This window comes from Mytilus californianus, unplaced genomic scaffold (assembly GCF_021869535.1).
Source record: "Mytilus californianus isolate M0D057914Y unplaced genomic scaffold, xbMytCali1.0.p SCAF_9, whole genome shotgun sequence".
NCBI classification, from domain to species: domain Eukaryota; kingdom Metazoa; phylum Mollusca; class Bivalvia; order Mytilida; family Mytilidae; genus Mytilus; species Mytilus californianus.
The window spans coordinates 81,592,741-81,611,165 of record NW_026262745.1 but is presented as its reverse complement, the minus strand read 5'-3'; the positions used below and the strand labels follow the sequence as shown (position 1 = coordinate 81,611,165).

At 32.4% G+C, this 18,425-nt stretch overlaps 1 protein-coding gene across 2 annotated transcripts in view; it reads right to left on the bottom strand.

Moving 5' to 3' along the window:
* Positions 1-18,425, bottom strand: part of LOC127716465 (protein furry homolog) — a 631,222-nt gene that overhangs the window by 12,699 nt on the left and 600,098 nt on the right. The window lies entirely within an intron of this gene.

The following is an 18,425-nucleotide window of genomic DNA, read 5'->3' as shown; positions in this document are numbered from 1 at the left end:
AATAGATTGAAATCATAACAGATACCCTAATAATGATTGAGGCCAAATTTGGTTTAATATTGGCCCTGTTATTTAATCAAAAGCAGCAGACTTTTGTAAAGTTTACAGAAATTACCAATAAATTCATTGAAATTGTAGAAAATGACTTTATAAGGACAATAACTCTAACAAGATGTCAATTGACAATTTTGCTCATGTTGACTTATGTGTAGATCTTCTTTTCTTGATATTTTTGCAGTTTACAGTATATCTCAATCTATAAAGATACATGTATTAAGGTCTTCACCAGCACATCATAAGGAACATTTATGCCATGTTTGGTTTCATTCCATTCAAAGCTCCTCTAGAAGAAGCATTTGTATGTATTTCCCATAGGGTCTTATGTTAAACTAAGTCCCCTGCTGGCGGCCATCTTGGATGATGGTTCCGCTACAAAGTAACAACACTTGGTCAGCACCTCATTAGGAACATTCATGCCATGTTTGGTTTCATTCTATTCAGTGGTTCTGTAGAAGAAAACATTTGTATGTATTTCCCATAGGGTCCTATGTTAAACTTACTCCCAGTGCTGGCAGCCATCTTGGATGACAAATCAGTAACAAAGTAACAACACTTGGTCAGCACCTCAAAAGAAACATTCATACCATGTTTGGTTTCAATCCATTGAGCGGTTTTCTAGAAGAGGACATTTGTATATATTTCCCATAGAGTCCTTTGTTAAACTAAGTCCCCCGTTGGCAGCCATCTTGGTTGATGGATTTGCTACAAAGTAACAACACTTGGTCAGCATCTCATTAGGAACATTCATGTCATGTTTGGTTTCATTCCATTCAGTGGTTCTTCAAAAGAAGACTTTTGTATGTATTTCACATAGGGTCCTTTGTTAAACTAAGTTCCCCGCTGGCAGCCATCTTGGATAATTGATTGGCTAAAAAGTAACAACACTTGGTCAGCCACCAATTAGGAACATTCATGCCATGTTTGGTTTCATTCCATTCAGTGGTTCTCTAAAAGAAAACATTTGTATGTATTTCCCATAGGGTCCTATGTTAAACTAAGTCCCTGCTGGCGGCCATCTTTGATGATTGATCGCCTACAAAGTTACAACACTTGGTCAGTACCTCATAAGGAACATTCATGCCATGTTTTATTTCATTACATTTAGTGGTTCTCTAAAAGAAGACATCTGTATGTATTTCCTGTAGGGTCCTATGTTAAACTAAGTCCCTTTCTGGTGGCCATCTTGGATGATGGATCGGCTTCAAAGTTACAACACTTGGTCAGCACCTAATAAGGAACATTCATGCCATGTTTGGTTTCATTCCATTCAGTGGTTCTCTAAAAGAAGACATTTGTATGTATTGTCCATAGGGTCCTATGCTAAACGAAGTCCCCAGCTGGCGGCCATCTTGGATGATGGATCGGCTTCAAAGTAACAACACTTGGTCAGTAACCTCAAAAGGAACATTCATGCCATGTTTGGTTTCATTCCATTCAGTGGTTCTCTAGAAGAAGTTCAAAATGTAAAAAGTTAACGACGACGACGAAAGACGCCAATTAGTGATGAGAAAGGTTCGCTTGGCCCTCTGGGCCAGGTGAGCTAAAAATGTGTTTTAAAATAACATAAACTGTACCAATTTTACTGCACCAGATGTGCATTACGACAATTAATGTTTCTTCAGTAATGCTTGAGGCCAAAATGTTTGAAAATCCGGAGAAGGAATCAGAGCTTTGCATGAGATGCATTAAGATGCTAACACAAAGTCTTTCAAACCCAATGCTTGGATAAATGACATAATTAATCGTTTCCATCCCTCTTGAACCCCAGTACATATTAAAACATCTGCAAAAGGAGCACATCATCTGCATACTGAAATTGTTGCAAGAATAAAATCAAATATTGTAGAAGGCATTCAGTAAGAAGTATGCATAAAAGGCACTGCAGAAAATTCCTTTTGGGTATAAGGGTACTAATAAACTTCAATGGTTAAAGTTACACAACTTTGGAAAAGAAAATCTAAAATGTCAAAATATCAAAACTTTCAGCAGTCAAAACAACAGTGTAAAGTTTCAAGTAAAATGATCCATATATGCTTCAGCTAGTGCACAACTTGTAAAAATTGCTTTAAACCAGTTTGCACAGAATGTGTCATAAACTATGGAGCATGGTTTATAATGAACATTTGAATATATGGAAATATACAATGGGAAAATGTGAAAAAAATCTTTAAACAGCTCCTTAATGAAAAGTGCACAAACTAAAAAGGTTTGTAGGTCAAAAGATCTTGGTTGAAAACAAAATTTGGTACCATCTTATGAAAATTTTGCTTAAGAATGACTTAGTTGCAAGTATGGAAAATTGGGAAAAAATTCATCTAACAATTTCATAAAGACACGTACACAACTTCAATATGTGTGCAACCTATCTGTGTAGTTTCAAGGATCGGAGTTAAAAACTGAAGAAGAATTTGATTAAACAAACAAGAGGCTCCTATGAGCTCACCTGGAATGTTTTGTGTAGACCTTGCATCAAAGATTATTTTGCTGTTTAAAGTCATATGAAACAAGTTTCTTGTAATTTTAATGTTCAGGATATTATTGAACCAATGCATGCATATATACTAAACTCAGTCCTCTATGCACGTATTTTAAATTTATTACGAATTTATGATGTACTATCAACAAATAATATTTCATTCAGTGATTGTTGATCACAAGCTAATAAAAGAACAGAGTTCCAATGTCTCCCGTGTTGCACATATTTTATCTATCCAAGTTACAAGGGCAATAACTAAAAAAACCTTTTTATTTGTTGTTCTTTAAAACCTTTTTTAAATATCTTAGAGAAATGAAGGCTACAGAGCAAATGCAATGCGATTTACGTTATAATTAATATTTCCAAGGGGCATAACTTGTTAAAAATATTTGATCATCACTTATTTTTGAAAGTGTCAAAGACATTTCTGATATAAATTTCATAAAATTCTGGCAAGAATTGTACACATGAAAGCGCTAACAATGCAATTTTCCATATAATCAATATTTCCAAGGGGCATAACTTTTTTAAAAATAATTGATCGGCACTTATTTTTTAATGTTATCGAGACATTGATGATATAAACCTATAACATAAATAACATAAAAATCTGGCAAGAATTGTACACATGAAAGCACTAACAATGCAATTTTCCATATAATCAATATTTCAAAGGGGCATAATTCTTTTAAAAATAATTGATCGGCACTGATTTTCAAACTCTTCAAAGACTTTGCTGATATAAACCTATGATATAAGTTTCATAAAATTCTGGCAAGGATTGTACACACGAGAGCACTAACAATGTTATTTTACATAGTATTACTGTTTCCAAGAGGCATAACTCTTTTAAAAATAATTGATCGGCACTGATTTCGAACTCTTCAAAGACATTGCTGATATAAACCTATGATAAAAGTTTCATGAAATTCTGGCAAGAATTGTACACACGAGAGCACTAACAATGTTATTTTACATATAATTACTGTTTCCAAGGGGCATAACTCTTTTAAAAATAATTGATCGGCACTGATTTTCGAAACTCGTCCAAGACATTGCTGTTATAAACCTAAGATAAAAGTTTCATAAAAATCTAGAAAGAATTGTACAACAATGCGTTGCACGGGGGACAATTAACTATTGATAAACAATTAACCCAGAGTCGTAGAGCATGTGGTAAATAAGTGAATTGATAGAGCCAGATAAAAAACATTTATATTTTTCATGCGCTCCCATCTGTTAATTAAATAACCTTAACAGTTGTTAATTGATTTGGAGTATTCAATTTGGTCTGTAAGAATGAATAATTACTATTTACCTTCCAGTGACATTTGTTTATATTCTTTTAATACGGCTTTTCCCTTGCACTTGCGCTGTGCAGGTGCTGAAGTTCTAACAAGAGGTCTCGTAGTTAAGGTCATTGCATACGGAAAAATATCGGCGAATTAGTGTAAGGGAAGAAAATAATTCATTGGCAGTACATTTCTGAATATTTTAATAAGATAAAGGATTTCCTTTCACAAAAAAGTCCACGTACACTTGTTTAAAGTAAAACATATTCAACTTTTTTTTTAATTTGAAGTATCATAGGACTGTAATGTATATAAATGCATGTTTAAACATGCCTTTAAAAGATTCTCTGTTTAATTGTTCTTTGATCATGACAGTTGTCAATTATACTGATATTGTATCTAATACTCTTACTAAATCAAAAAGACAAAACTAGCCAGTAAAAATCAAAAAAAGTAAAGACTATTATTCTTGAAAAAATACTCTTAATTAAGATGTTACAAATTTTTTTACAGTTCATTTCTGCATATGTACGCAGACATGAGAACAATTGGGAACTCTGTCAGTGTGTATAGATTTAGTTACTGATTTAGTTGCAAATCTGTCTACTTTCTGTTTGAGAAGCCAGTGCCTTAGGAAAGAATTGCACAAATGAGAGCTCTAACAAGAACAAGAACAATTCCAATCTTTCCAAAAATTTAACATCCAAAAAAAGATCCATGAAAATGAGGTCAAGGTCAGATGGTACCTACCAGACAGGCATGTTCACTAACACTCATTCCATACATCAACTATAATTGACCTATTGCTTATTGAAATTGAAAATAGTTCAAAACAGAAAAACTTAACATTGACCAAGAACCATGAAAATGAGGTCAAGGTCAGACGATACCTACCAGACAGACATGTACACCTTACAATCTTTCTATACACTAAATATAGCTGACCTATTGCCATTAGTATTCAAAAAACAGATTAAAACACAAAAACTTACAATTGACCAATGAACCATGAAAATGAGGTCAAGGTCAGATGATATCGGCAAGACCGACATGTACACTTTACAATCCTTCCATACAGCAAATATAGTTGACCTATTGCTTATAGTAATTGAAAAACAGACAAAAACACAAAAACTTAAAATTGACCAATGAACCATGAAAATGAGGTCAAGGTCAGATGAAACCTGCCAGTCTGACATGTACCCCTTACAATCATTCCATACACCACATATAGTTGAACTACTGCTTATAGTATCCGAGAAACAGACCTTATCATGTAACTTTAACCTTGATCACTGATCCATGAAATGAGGTCGAGGTCAGGTGAACCCTGTCTGACAGACATGTATACATTGAAAGGAACCCATATATCAAATATAGTTATCCTAATACTCAACATGACAAATAAATGGAGAATGTGTCTATGGGTCACAGATGCCCCCGCTTGTAAATATGCATGAGTCAACTTCCACAAACAGATGCAGGATTCAAGTAGTTAAGACCGTTTTGTGATTATAAGCATTGTGTATAAGTTTCATAACATTTGGTTGAGGCAAACTAAAGTTAGAGAATGGAAACGACAGATATAGCAATTTTTCCATTTATAAAGGGGCATACCTCAAGACCGGAAAAGCAACACCACTCAATTTCAAACGTTTTTTAGTAATAAGTATTGTGTATAAGTTTCATAACATTTGGTTGAGGCAAACTAAAGTTAGAGAACGGAAACTAAAAATTCAGCAATTTTTATGTTTATAAAGGGACATAACTCATGAACGGTAAAAGTGACGCCACCCAATTTCGAATTTGATCTGTGTTTTGTGGGAATAAGCATTGTTCATAAGTTTTATAACATTTGGTTGAGGCAAACTAAAGTTAGAGAACAGAAACGTAAAATTCAGCAATTTTTATGTTTATAAAGGGGCATAACTCATGAACGGTAAAAGTGATGCCACCCAATTTCGAACTTGATCTGTGTTTTGTGGTAATAAGCATTGTGTATAAATTTTATTACAATTGGTTGAGGCAAACTAAAGTTAGTGAACGGAAAGCAATTTTGGGGAGGTATGCGACAGACAGGACAGACGGGACGGACAAGGGTAAAACTTAATGCCCCCTCCGCTATGGCGGGGGCATGAAAATTTATAATTTTTTTTCAAGCAGTCGCTGAACAATGAAAATGAGGTCAAGGACAATGGACATATGACAGACGGAAACTTCGTAACATAAGGTATCTGCATACAAAGTATGAAGCATCCATACTTCTTCCTTCTGAAATATAAAGCTTTATACCAATAGTTCATGCCACTGCTGGCGTATAGTAATCCCTATGTCTCGCATAATGCAACTTTTGTCGCAGCCGAGACAAAACACTAAATACACCGTTAGATTCAGCATATCAAAGAACCCCAAGAATTCAATATTTTTTTAAATCAAACAAAGTTTAATTTTGGACCCTTTGGGCCTCAATGTGGACCAATTTGAAAGAGGGCCCCAAAATTTAAAAATCTAAAAACATGGTTAGATTCGCCATATCAAAGAACACCAATAATTCAATATTTGATGAAATCACTCAAAGTTTAAATTTGGACCCTTGGATCGATTTAAATATGGGGCCCAAAATCTTAAATCTAAATACATGGTTAGATACAGCATATTAAAGAACCACATGAATTCAAGACATTGAATTAAACCACATTGAAATTGGTCAAGAAATAAGCAATTTATACAATTTACAAATTATAAGAAAAGTATTGTAAAAAAATGAAAAAACAATTCCAAATATTGTTCCTCAATAATGCAAAGTCTTTAAAAAATCTATAAAACTTACCTTAATTATTTTTCAAAATATCTTATAATGAACAGTTTATTTCAAACTAAATTTTTATATAATTTCTTCTCTAAAATTAGGTTTGATGCAATATCTTTTTTCAACTATGACTCTACTTACAATTTCAATTAATTGTGCAATACAGCTCTGAATTTGGATTGTGATTATATATTTGACATAGCATAGTTTCTGAAACAGAGTGAATGTGGTCTTAGTACTTAAATAATTTAAAATTGGACATTTACCAATTATGATCCAATATCCAAATTATAAATACATGGTTGGAATTAGTATATCAAAGAACCCCAAGAATTCAATTTTTGAAGAAATTAAACAAAGTTTAATTTTGGACCCTTTTGACCTCAATGTTGACCAATTTGGTAACAGGACCCAAAATCCAAAATCTAAATTCACTGTTAGATTCAGCATATAAAAGAACCGCATATATTCAATTTTTGTTGAAATCAAACAAAGTTTAATTTTGGACCCCAATTTGGACCAACTTGAAAACTGTGCACAAAATCAAAAATTTAATTATATGCTTAGATTCAGCATATCAAAGAACCCCAAGAATTCATTTTTTTACAATTCAAACTAAGTTTAATTTTGGATACTTTGGGCCTTAATGTGGACCAGTTTGAAAAAAATATTGAAATTGGTCAAGAAATAAGCAATGTAAACAAAGTATTACAAAATAAAATTGAGAATGGAAAAAAGTATTGTTTTTGGGCCCTTTTTTCCTAAACTGTTAGGGTCATAATCCCTAAAATAAATCCCAACCTTCCTTTTATGGTATAACACCTTGTGGCACAATTAAATAGCAATACATAGACTTTTACTCAAGTTATTGTCCTGAAACCAGAAAATCCTAGTTTTTTGGCTCCTAATTCCTAAACGGTTTGGGCCATGACTCCCAAAATCAATCTCAACCTTCCTTTTGAAGTATGGAACCTTGTAAAATTTCATAGAGATCCATACTCTTATACAGAAGTTATTGTCCCGAAACAAAAAAATCCTAGTTTTTTGGCTCCTAATTCCTAAACGGTTTGGGCCATGACTCCCAAAATCAATCTCAACCTTCCTTTTGAAGTATGGAGCCTTGTAAAATTTCATAGAGATCCATACTCTTATACAGAAGTTATTGTCCTGAAACAAGAAAAATGCTTGTTTTTGGCCCCTAATTACTAAACAGCTATGACAATAACCCCCAAAATCAATCCCAACCTTCCTATTTTGGTATGGAACCTTGTGCTATAATTTCATAGAGATCCACACACTTATACTCAAGTTATTGTCTGCAAACCAGAAAAATGCTTGTTTTTGGCCCCTACTTACAAAACAGCTATGACAACCCCCAAAATCAATCTCAATCTTCCTATTGTGGTATGGAACCTTGTGCTAAAATTTCATAGAGATCCATACACTAATACTAAAGTTATTGTCTGCGAACCAAAATGTCTTTGGACAATGACGCAGACATCGCCATAACATAAGCCTGTAATTCAGTGGTTGTCGTTTGTTGCTGTATATCATATTTGTTTTTCATTCATTATTTTGTACATAAATCAAGCCGTTAGTTTTCCCATTTGTATTGTTTAACATTTGTCATTTCAGGGCCTTTTATAGCTGACTTTGCAGTATGGGTTTTACTCATTGTTGAAGGCTGTACGGCGACTTATAGTTGTTAATTTCTGTGTCATTTGGTCTCTTGTGGAGAGATGACTCTCATTGGCAATCATACCACATCTTCTTATTTTTATAATACGAAAATACGAAGGGAAAAATTTTGCGGTCGTATAAAAATTGGTAAAAATTATCTTTCAAGAGCAATAACTCTTATAATGGATCAATTGACAATGTTGGTCATGTTGACTAATTTGTAGGTTTACTTTGCTGAACATTTTTGCTGATTGAAGTTTCTGTCTATCTATCATAGTTTCTGGAAAAAACCTTAACAATTTAATAAATATAGTCTTTCAAGGGCAATAACTCCTATATTGGATCAATTGACGAATATGGTTCTTCATCTTTCGGTAGATCTTACTTTGCTAAACATTTTTGATGTTTTGAAATTTAATCTTTTCTACAATAGTTTTCAAGATAACAACCAAACTAGAGGCTCTCAAGAGCCTGTGTCGCTCACCTGTATTTACTGATGCTTTGGAAATCATGTAAACTAAGGTTAAAATCATAATTAATAGTATTAGATATTAGATATTATAATGATATCTAAGATATTAACAAAAAACTGCAAAATTTCTGTAAAATTACTAACTCAGGGGCAGCAACCCAACAACGGGTTGTCGGATTCGTCTGAAAATTTCAGGGCAGATAAATCTAAATCTGATGAACATTTTTGCCACCTGTCAGATTTGCTCTAAATGCTTTAGTTTCAGAGATATAAACCAATAAATTGCTTCGCTGAACGCAGCTGGATACGACAGCAGATGTCCAACCCTGAAAAGTTGGGGCCAAAATGGACACAATATTCACGCTTGATACAGGTCTGAATTTGGATTGTAACTAAATTTTTTACACAAAATAGGTTTCTGACACAGAATAACTGTAGTCAAAGAACTTCAAATTGGTTATATGATTTGAATTTATAATCAATTTTTTGCTTTTGTGCAATACACTATGCTGTTGCAAATTGACCCCCCCCCCCCAAATAATTTTACCCCGGTTTTTTGCTTTTGTGCAATACACTATGGTCAGTATCTCAATTCAAATTTCTAATGGAGTTTGCAACCATAATTACCCATTTAAATACATCATAAAAGTTTTAAAATATAAAATTTACATACATAGTCATGGCTAAAATTAATATTAATTAAAAGTAACTGCTAAAAATAAATTTACAGCTAATCACCTCAAGACAATCATCATTTCTTAATACATAATTTACAAGCAGTGTAAGGGAGGTAATCAAACAGTGTTCTTTTAATTGATTTGCATTACCTCCCTTACACTGCTTTTAAATTGTCTCAATCGTCCTTTAACCAGAAAAACCCTTGTTTTTCCCCTTTTTTGCCCCTAATTACTATTTGGTTTGAGCCATAACCCCCCAAAGTCAATCCTAACCATCCCTTTGTAGTATGGAAACTTGTGGTATAATTTTAGAGAGATTCATACACTTTAACACAAGTTATTGTCTGGAAACTACAAAAATGCTTATTTGGGCCCCTTTTTGGCCCCTAATTCCTAAACAGTTGGGACCATAACCCCCAAAATCAATCCCAACCTTCCTTTAGTGGTTATAAACCTTGTGTCAAAATTTTATTGATTTCTATTTACTTATACTAAAGTTATTATCCGGAAACCATCTGTCTTCGGACGACGCTGACGACGTCGATGACAACATGATACCAATATACGACCAAAAATTTTTTAATTTTTGCGGTCGTATAAAAACTGCATTTTACCCCTATGTTCTATTTTTAACCATGTCGGCCATGATGGTTGGAAGGGGGGGTCATCGGACAAATTTTTTAAACTAGATACCCTAATAATGATTAAGGCCAAGTATGGTTAAATTTGTCTCAGTAGTTTCAGAGAAGAAGATTTTTGTAAAAGATTACAAAAATTTACGAAAAATTGTTAAAAATTGACCATAAAGGGCAATTTCTCCTAAAGGGATCGACTGACAATTTTGGTCATGGACGACTTATTTGTAGATCTTACTTTGCAGAACAGTATTGCTGTTTACAGTTTATCTCTATCTATAATAATATTCAAGATAATAACCAAAAACTGCAAAATTTCCTTAAAATTACCAATTCAGGGGCAGCAATCCAACAACGGGTTGTCAGATTTGTCAGATAGATCTTGACCTGATAATCAGTTTTACCCTATGTCAGATTTACTCTCAATGCTTTGGTTTCAGAGATATAAGCCAAAATCTACATTTTACCCCTATGTTCTATTTTTAGCCATGGCGGCCATCTTGGTTGGTTGGTTGGGGGGGGGGGGGTCATCGAACACATTTTTAAAACTAGATACCCTAATGATGATTGTGGCCAAGTTTGGTTAGATTTGGCCCAGTGGTTTCAGAGGAGAAGAGTTTTTTAAAAGTTAACGACGACTGACGACGGATGACGGATGCCAAGTGATGAGAAAAGCTTACTTGGCCCTTCGGGCCATGTGAGCTGAAAATGAGAAATTTCGTAAAAATTATTATTTCAGGGGCAAAATGGGTTGTCGAATCCGACTGGAAATTTCCTCACTTTTAGATTTTGACCTTCTGATCATTTTTACCCTGTAAGTTTTGCTGTAACTGTTTTAATTTTTTAGATATAACCCAGAAACTGCATTTTACCCTTATGTTTTTTCCATGGCGTTGTCAGTTTATTTTCAACTTATGAGTTTGAATGTCCATTTGATATCTTTCACCTATCTTTTATTTTTAACCATGGTGGCCATGTTTGTTTACTGACCAGAATTAAAAACAAAAATTTTAAACTAGATTCCATAAGGATCATTCATTCCAAATTTAGTTGAAACTAGCTCCAACGGACACCAAGTAATAGCAAGAGCTGGCTATGTGAGCTTAATACTGGTACCATGTTTTGAATATTCTCCTGAAAATTACAAAGTTCCTAAGTCTGGATGCAAGAGGTTCCTAAGAGCCCGAATTGCTCACTTGTCAAAAATTTAGATAATTGGCAGACTCAAAAATTAGGTAAAAAATCGTCTTGAGCAATTACTACTTTAAAGGGTCAGCCAATGGTTTGTTTTTTGGATTCTTATAGATCTTGTATACCTAACAGTTTTCTCCCCAGAAATTTTGGATAGCATCACATTTGGCGTAAAAAAATAAACTGTATTTTTTTCAATGTCATTTGTTGTGATGCAGCGATGGATGCTCTATTTCCTTTATGATATATATGTTTATATTGTTCAATTCATACCTGAGAATACAATTAAACTATAACCATGATAACAGTTGTTTCAGTTTATGTTTTCTATATTCATTTATAGTTACAGTATTATTTTTTTCCTCTTGGGCCAAATAAAAATATATGTGTGGTTCCAGTTACCCTATCTACCCAACTAAATGAATGATAGTGCAACCTGTAAATATACAATACTACTATCTAGTAAAAAAAAAGAACTGTTTTTTATTTAAAAAGGGAAGAGAAAGTATGACATATAGTAATAAAATTTCAATTAAAAAACTTTTTTCTTTATCATGGCTGTGAAATTCATTGTTTCATGGTATTCAATGAATTAGTCCCAGTTGTTTCTTTATATCAAAATGATGTATATTTTTAACAAAGTTAAGCTACTTTAATCAGTATATTGAAACAATACATTTTCAAAAAGGTTACATTTAGTAAGGAGATCTAACAAATAGTCTGTTAATGCTTGTAGAATGCGTAGTTTTCTCTTTTGGGATCATTTTTTCTGTCTACTGTGCCATTTGTGCATCTGTAGTTATTATCGTAAAAATGCGGATTTTTGTCATATATGGTCCAGTTCCAATCCGTATTTTACATAAATATTTCAATGGCGGCCGAAGCAAAATTAACGAAAATAAACAATGTTTGACAAGATATTGGGATTGAATATGACGCTTTTAATGCATAAAATGGATGAAACATTAACTAATGCCAATTATGATCACTTATCAAACTTATTTAGCTCAAAATAAAAATGTTTAAGATACGCTCTCAATGAACAAGTAGTACCAGAAGGGAAAGAAAGTAATTTTTTGGAAAATTGTAAAAATATACAACCAAACCTCTTTTCTAAAGAGGTAAATCGTTTGTATCTATGAACTTCCATTAGGTGTCAGACCACCAATTACTCCCTCCAATTTAGAACGTATGTAAAAGTACTCTGACACAAAATAGTGCTTTTGATGTCATTGGTTACTTAAACTAACCAACAAATTTGCAGAAATGAAACTTTTGGTGAAAGAGAATTATATTTAGACCATTTTGAGCCAAAATTCACTTGTCTATGAGTTTGCATTAAAAATTCAGGATTAATGCGCTACATGGTGTACTTAAATTTAAGATTTCCTGAAAACCAGGGGTTATTTTTGGAGTAGTTATTTTCCCAAATGCAATTCTTTCTTAGATTTTAAACATGGATTGAAAATTGGCATGTGGAAAGGTGATACATGTACAATTCAGAATATACCTGGTTTCTATGAAGTTAAACTTAAGGTAAAATATTTAGAAAGCTGTGAAAATTGCAAAATTTGGTTGAACAGATAGGGATTTTTTTTTTTGGTGGTCTGACACCTTTAAAGCGAAATGCGGTGAAACCCCAAAATCAGAAAACAATTGATTTTTTTGTCTTAACTGATCATTTGAAATGATAGTAGCCACATTTCAATCTTTTTTTATGCAAATAGTCACATATTGCAAATTTAGAGCCTTAAACCTGAATTTGTGCTATTTTTAGCTTTTCCCACCCTGACAATATGCTTTCATATAAAAAAATGTCCTAAATTGTTATAAATGCACAGTAAGTTGTTTCTGTGGTGTTAAACATTAATACATAGGATTTTTACTACCAAAAAAAAATTGTCATCATGAAGATTTAATGAAATTATTTGTTTTTTACACCTTATATCATTGCGTATTACCATGTATTTGGCAGCTAACATAGCCTGATGTAAATACTGCATAAACTCACAAAAATCCCATTTATTATTTCAAATGAAAGTTTTATATCTTCAATTTTATTAACTGATAGTAAATAAAAACAGGTAAATGACCATGACTGCACTTTTGATCAATTAATAGTCCCATTACTGACACCAGGTGAAAAAGGGGGGGGGGGGGGGTCAATATTCCTTGACTCTTCAATACCTTGGATTTTTTTACTAAACTCATTGTAAAAATTGTGGAAAGTCTTTAAAGCACTAGAACAAACAAGGAAAAATCAACAAACAATGATCTTGATATTGAAAGTTTATGTTCCTGTAGTCCAAAATGAAATTTTCAAGTATTTTCTATCAAAGTCATACATTACAGCCAGTTTAAATTGAGCTGTGAAATTTGTAATATAAGTCACATTATGCTCAGATAGGATGTTTTTAACTACAAATTGACTAAGGATTAAGAATAAAGCAAAACAAAAGATTTCTGAGCAACTTTTGAGTCTCTTTAGGTGTCAGACCACCAATTACTCCCTCCAATTTAGAACGTATGTAAAAGTAGCCCTACTCTGACACAAAATAGTGCTTTTGATGTCATTGGTTACTTAAACTAACCAACAAATTTGCAGAAATGAAACTTTTGGTGAAAGGGAATTATATTTAGACCATTTTGAGCCAAAATTCACTTGTCTATGAGTTTGCATTAAAAATTCAGGATTAATGCGCTACAAAGTATACTAATTTAAGATTTCCTGAAAACCAGGGGTTATTTTTGAAGTAGTTATTTTCCCAAATGCAATTCTTTCTTAGAAGATTTTAAACATTGGTTGAAAATTTGCATGTAGAAAGGTGATACATGTACAATTCAGAATATACCTGGTTTCTATGAAGTTAAACTAAATTAAGGTAAAATATTTAGAAAGCTGTGAAAATTGCAAAATTTGGTTGAACAGATAGGGATTTTTAATTGGTGGTCTGACACCATTATGCAAACATAAATTTCGGAATTGTTTTATGATTTTCTGATTACATTTTCTCCATGTCGAAATTTGTGATTGGACCACGTGGTATAAGTCATGTCACAAGTGTCAGCTTGGGGTATTCGTATCCAAACAGATATCACCCAAAGGGCAATTAACACCTATTTAATCACTCTAAATTGCCTCTATTGTCCGACTTGAAGGGATTACAATTAAAGGTGATATAATTTTTATGATCACAAGCGGTAATTAGGTGAAAGTTCAAAATTTAGGACATTGTTTTGCGATATATTAGGCCAGAGAACACAGTTATTTCTTAGAACATACTCACCCTTTCTCATCCAATGAAAAGTCAGTTTTTTTCCTTCTAATTTTCATAGTACATGGCTTTCCATGCACTATAAAATGCTATACATGATGATGAATGACTTTTCATTGTAGATTAATTATGAAAGTGAACTCTTAAAAACTGCTCTAATGAGGTGTACAATCCCCCATGGCAATTTCCAAAGGAAAAGAGCAAAAAAAAAAAATCATGAGTACTGTTATTTGCCTAATTATTATAAATGAAATCAGGAGAACATTGTAAATGGTATTTAATGGTGAATATATAGACCCCCCCCCCCCCCAAAAAAAAAGAAAAGAAATGAAAAGGGGGCAAAGGTGTGGGTAAAATATATTTAGTATTTAATCTAATTTTTAAACAAGACCTGAAAACCAATGTTTAAGAATCAATGGCTGTCGATAAAAATCAAAATTGATTGATGAAGTTTTTTCATTATCAAAAATTTTATACAATTAAAGAAAAGAATATTTATATAACATTGTGTTCTTTTTAAAATGAAGGAATTCCAAAAATATAAGATTAAATTGTACCTGATGCAGAAGAAATATCCATTTTTGAATAATTTATCCTTTTTTGTTATCACAAAACTATTTCATTGCTCCTTCATTCCATTAATTGAAATGACCATTTAAATGATTTACATCCGCTTTACTAACCAAGGCAATATTTAAAGTGAGCTAATATCAAAATTTAATTATTACAATGAGAGGTTAATTTTATTATGTCACTCGACGGTGTGAATATGTTCTAAATTGGTCAGACAATACTTGGTCATGTTTTATGAAGATTTAAAACCCTCGGCTACGCCTTGGGCTTTAAAGGGAAAATTCGCGATTTTTTACTTTTCATCTTATTATGTTCATAATACCATAAAAAACATATTTACCAAGTTTTATCTGGATAAGAACACTAATAAAGAAGAAAATTGGGAATTAATAATTTAATTTATTCCAACTTCCTGACTTATGTGACGTAGTTTAAGTCTTTTTGCATGCCGGGAGTGAATAAATCTCATTATAAGTCTTGTTCGTTAATCATCTAATAACGCGATTTAAAGCGCATCGACGACTTTTGGCGTAGCTATTAACCAACTAATAATTAAGAAAGTAAAGTGATCAGCCGTGCAACTTTCAAAATTAAAATGTACGATTTATATTTAAAGGATTTATGATATGATTATAGTAATAAAAGTAAATCATACAATAGAATATATTTTTATGAATTTTTTTTCCGACGGATATTTTGAACAAACATATATAACTGATTTTGTTTTACAAATGCATGTTTGTATTCTCACCTGAAGACTTTTACTTCAGTCTAGCAAACATTTCCCACAAGTACTGTGAAAATACAATGTGTATTGTACTGTGACACTTAGTGACTACCTGTTGAATGCGTGGTTAAATTCAAGGTAATTAAAAGATTAGCATTCTGTAATTCTATTCTTTTGATCTTCACTCAGTGAATTTTAGCCAACACGGTTCACCGTTACAGGTGTGAACAACATTTCGTATGAATGATAAAAACATTAATTATTTGGGGAGGAATATGGTGGCAAAATACCTGAATCGCCGTTATATACATGTATATCTTTTATATTTTGCTTAATTTTAAAATAGAAAGGTGAGTATTTGTTGTAACATCGAAATTCTGAATTACTTTCAATTAAATAATTTTATAAATAAAAATGGCCCACGAAAATGAGCGTATAAACCATACACTGTACTTGCTTTTTCAAATTATCATGGGTATTAACCTTGAATATTTCAATGTTTAGAGAAAATTATCGCGGTTACATGATTAATATAGCTTGGTCCGTCCACAGCGATCTGCATTTACCTAATCGGGAATGCCCTTATTAAAATATTTAAAATCTCACAACGTATACATACTTTAGCTATTTGACCAACGATGTTTAAAAAAATAACAGAATCAATCTAACGTCAACTTTCCTTTTTTGAATGGAGACACATCGGCGGAATCAATTTTCAATGTGCTTTATATCTTGTACCTTTGCAAGACTTATCATTCATTCCTAAACCCACTATATACCAGAGACATATATGTCAGTCTTAACTGACAAGAAGAATGTAGGACAGAAAGTCACAGGACAAAAAGTCACAATTCAGTTTTAAATTTATTTTTCTTTGAACAAGAAAACACTAATTTTAAGAATTTTTTTTTTTGTTTTTTTCTTGAACTATTATATATAAAGCAACTTTGTTATTAACTTTTATTCAATAAATATCAATAATGATCAAATAATTGTTATGGAAACAAATGTCAAAGTGGATTAGTACTTAAATGGCTTCATGGTGCCAAGGAATTATACTTTGCATGATTAAAATTTAATAAATTTTCATTTATCAAGGCTTATGAACAATTTCCTAAACCTAAAAATGGATATATGTAATAAAAAGAAAATATTTCAAGATCTTTCTCTTATATATTCAAACAATTGTCAACAAATTATTTGTGACTTTTTGTCCTATCAAATTTGTGACTTTATATCCTGTGACTTTTTGTCCTGTGACTTTCTGTCCGTTTACCGACAAGAATACACCTAAAGCGGACAAGCAGTATATTCTTTAAGTTTCTGTGATTTAATACCAAGAAAGAAAAAAATCCCGAAATTAATTTGATACTTTGATACTCAATATTTTTCCTGGAAAATATTCACATCCTCGTTTGGTCTGAAAATAAGATAAGAATTTGGTATAAAGAACATGCAGGAGTGTGAATGTCATAAAACCTTGTTTTATCAGAAACCATTATAAATGTGAACCTGTATACGTAAGACCTCATGGGATGTCACCTAACCACATACATGTAATATACAAGTAGCTCTGTTATACCCGGAAATGTCAAGGTAAATCACTACCGATACAGAATGTACCAATGCAAAGAAAATTCTGATGATTGTGAAGCATGACCATTCATGATTTTAGAGGAGTCTTAGGTGGAAATTGCCGGTACGATTTAAATTCTGACAGATTTTTTCTCTCAATTTAAATCACTGAACTTAAAAAAAGAAACCTACGCCCAAGATCAGAGTTCTTCATGTAAATTCATAAATACAACGTTCTTATTTTGTAACTTTCGATATTCTTACCTCTAACCACCGCCCCCTCCCAACATGGGAACAGTATATCTAACATTACAATGTTTGTGTACCTGCCCAAATCAAAAAAAAAAAAGAAGAAAAAAGAAAGAGATGAACGGTAATTCACATCAGATTCAAATATTCATATGGTTGATTGTCGTTAACTAGAGATGTATAGTTACATGTCTCTGCGTTAACTTATAAGAATGACAGGAAAGTATATACTTGAAATAGATTTATGATGAATAATATGCAACTGCAGCACCCCTTTTTATCAAAGTGTACATGCATGTATTTTAATGACTGTCCGTTATTTCGATTAAGAATGACAATTGTACGTGAAATTCTATAGTTGCCAGATATGCGACTTTTCGTATTTATATTTTCTCTTATATTACACTCACTTAATATTTTATGCATAAGTGCAATATTAGGAATGGTTTATCCCCCTCCCTTTTAATCTAACTAAATAAATTAATCAACCCTCTAGCTGACCAGACGTTAATACATCTACTATCAGTCTATTCGGAGTGAAGTTTATTTCTTCAAATAAGCTTTTTGGGGATCATTAGTGTACGTCCAGTGGCATATACCGGGGTATATTACATGCAAGTCGGAACAGGAAAATTGACATGAGGTACTACCGGTATAATATAATAGAACCATGTTCACATTATTACATTATTATACATAATACACAACCATTGTGATGATGACGACTTTCTTAA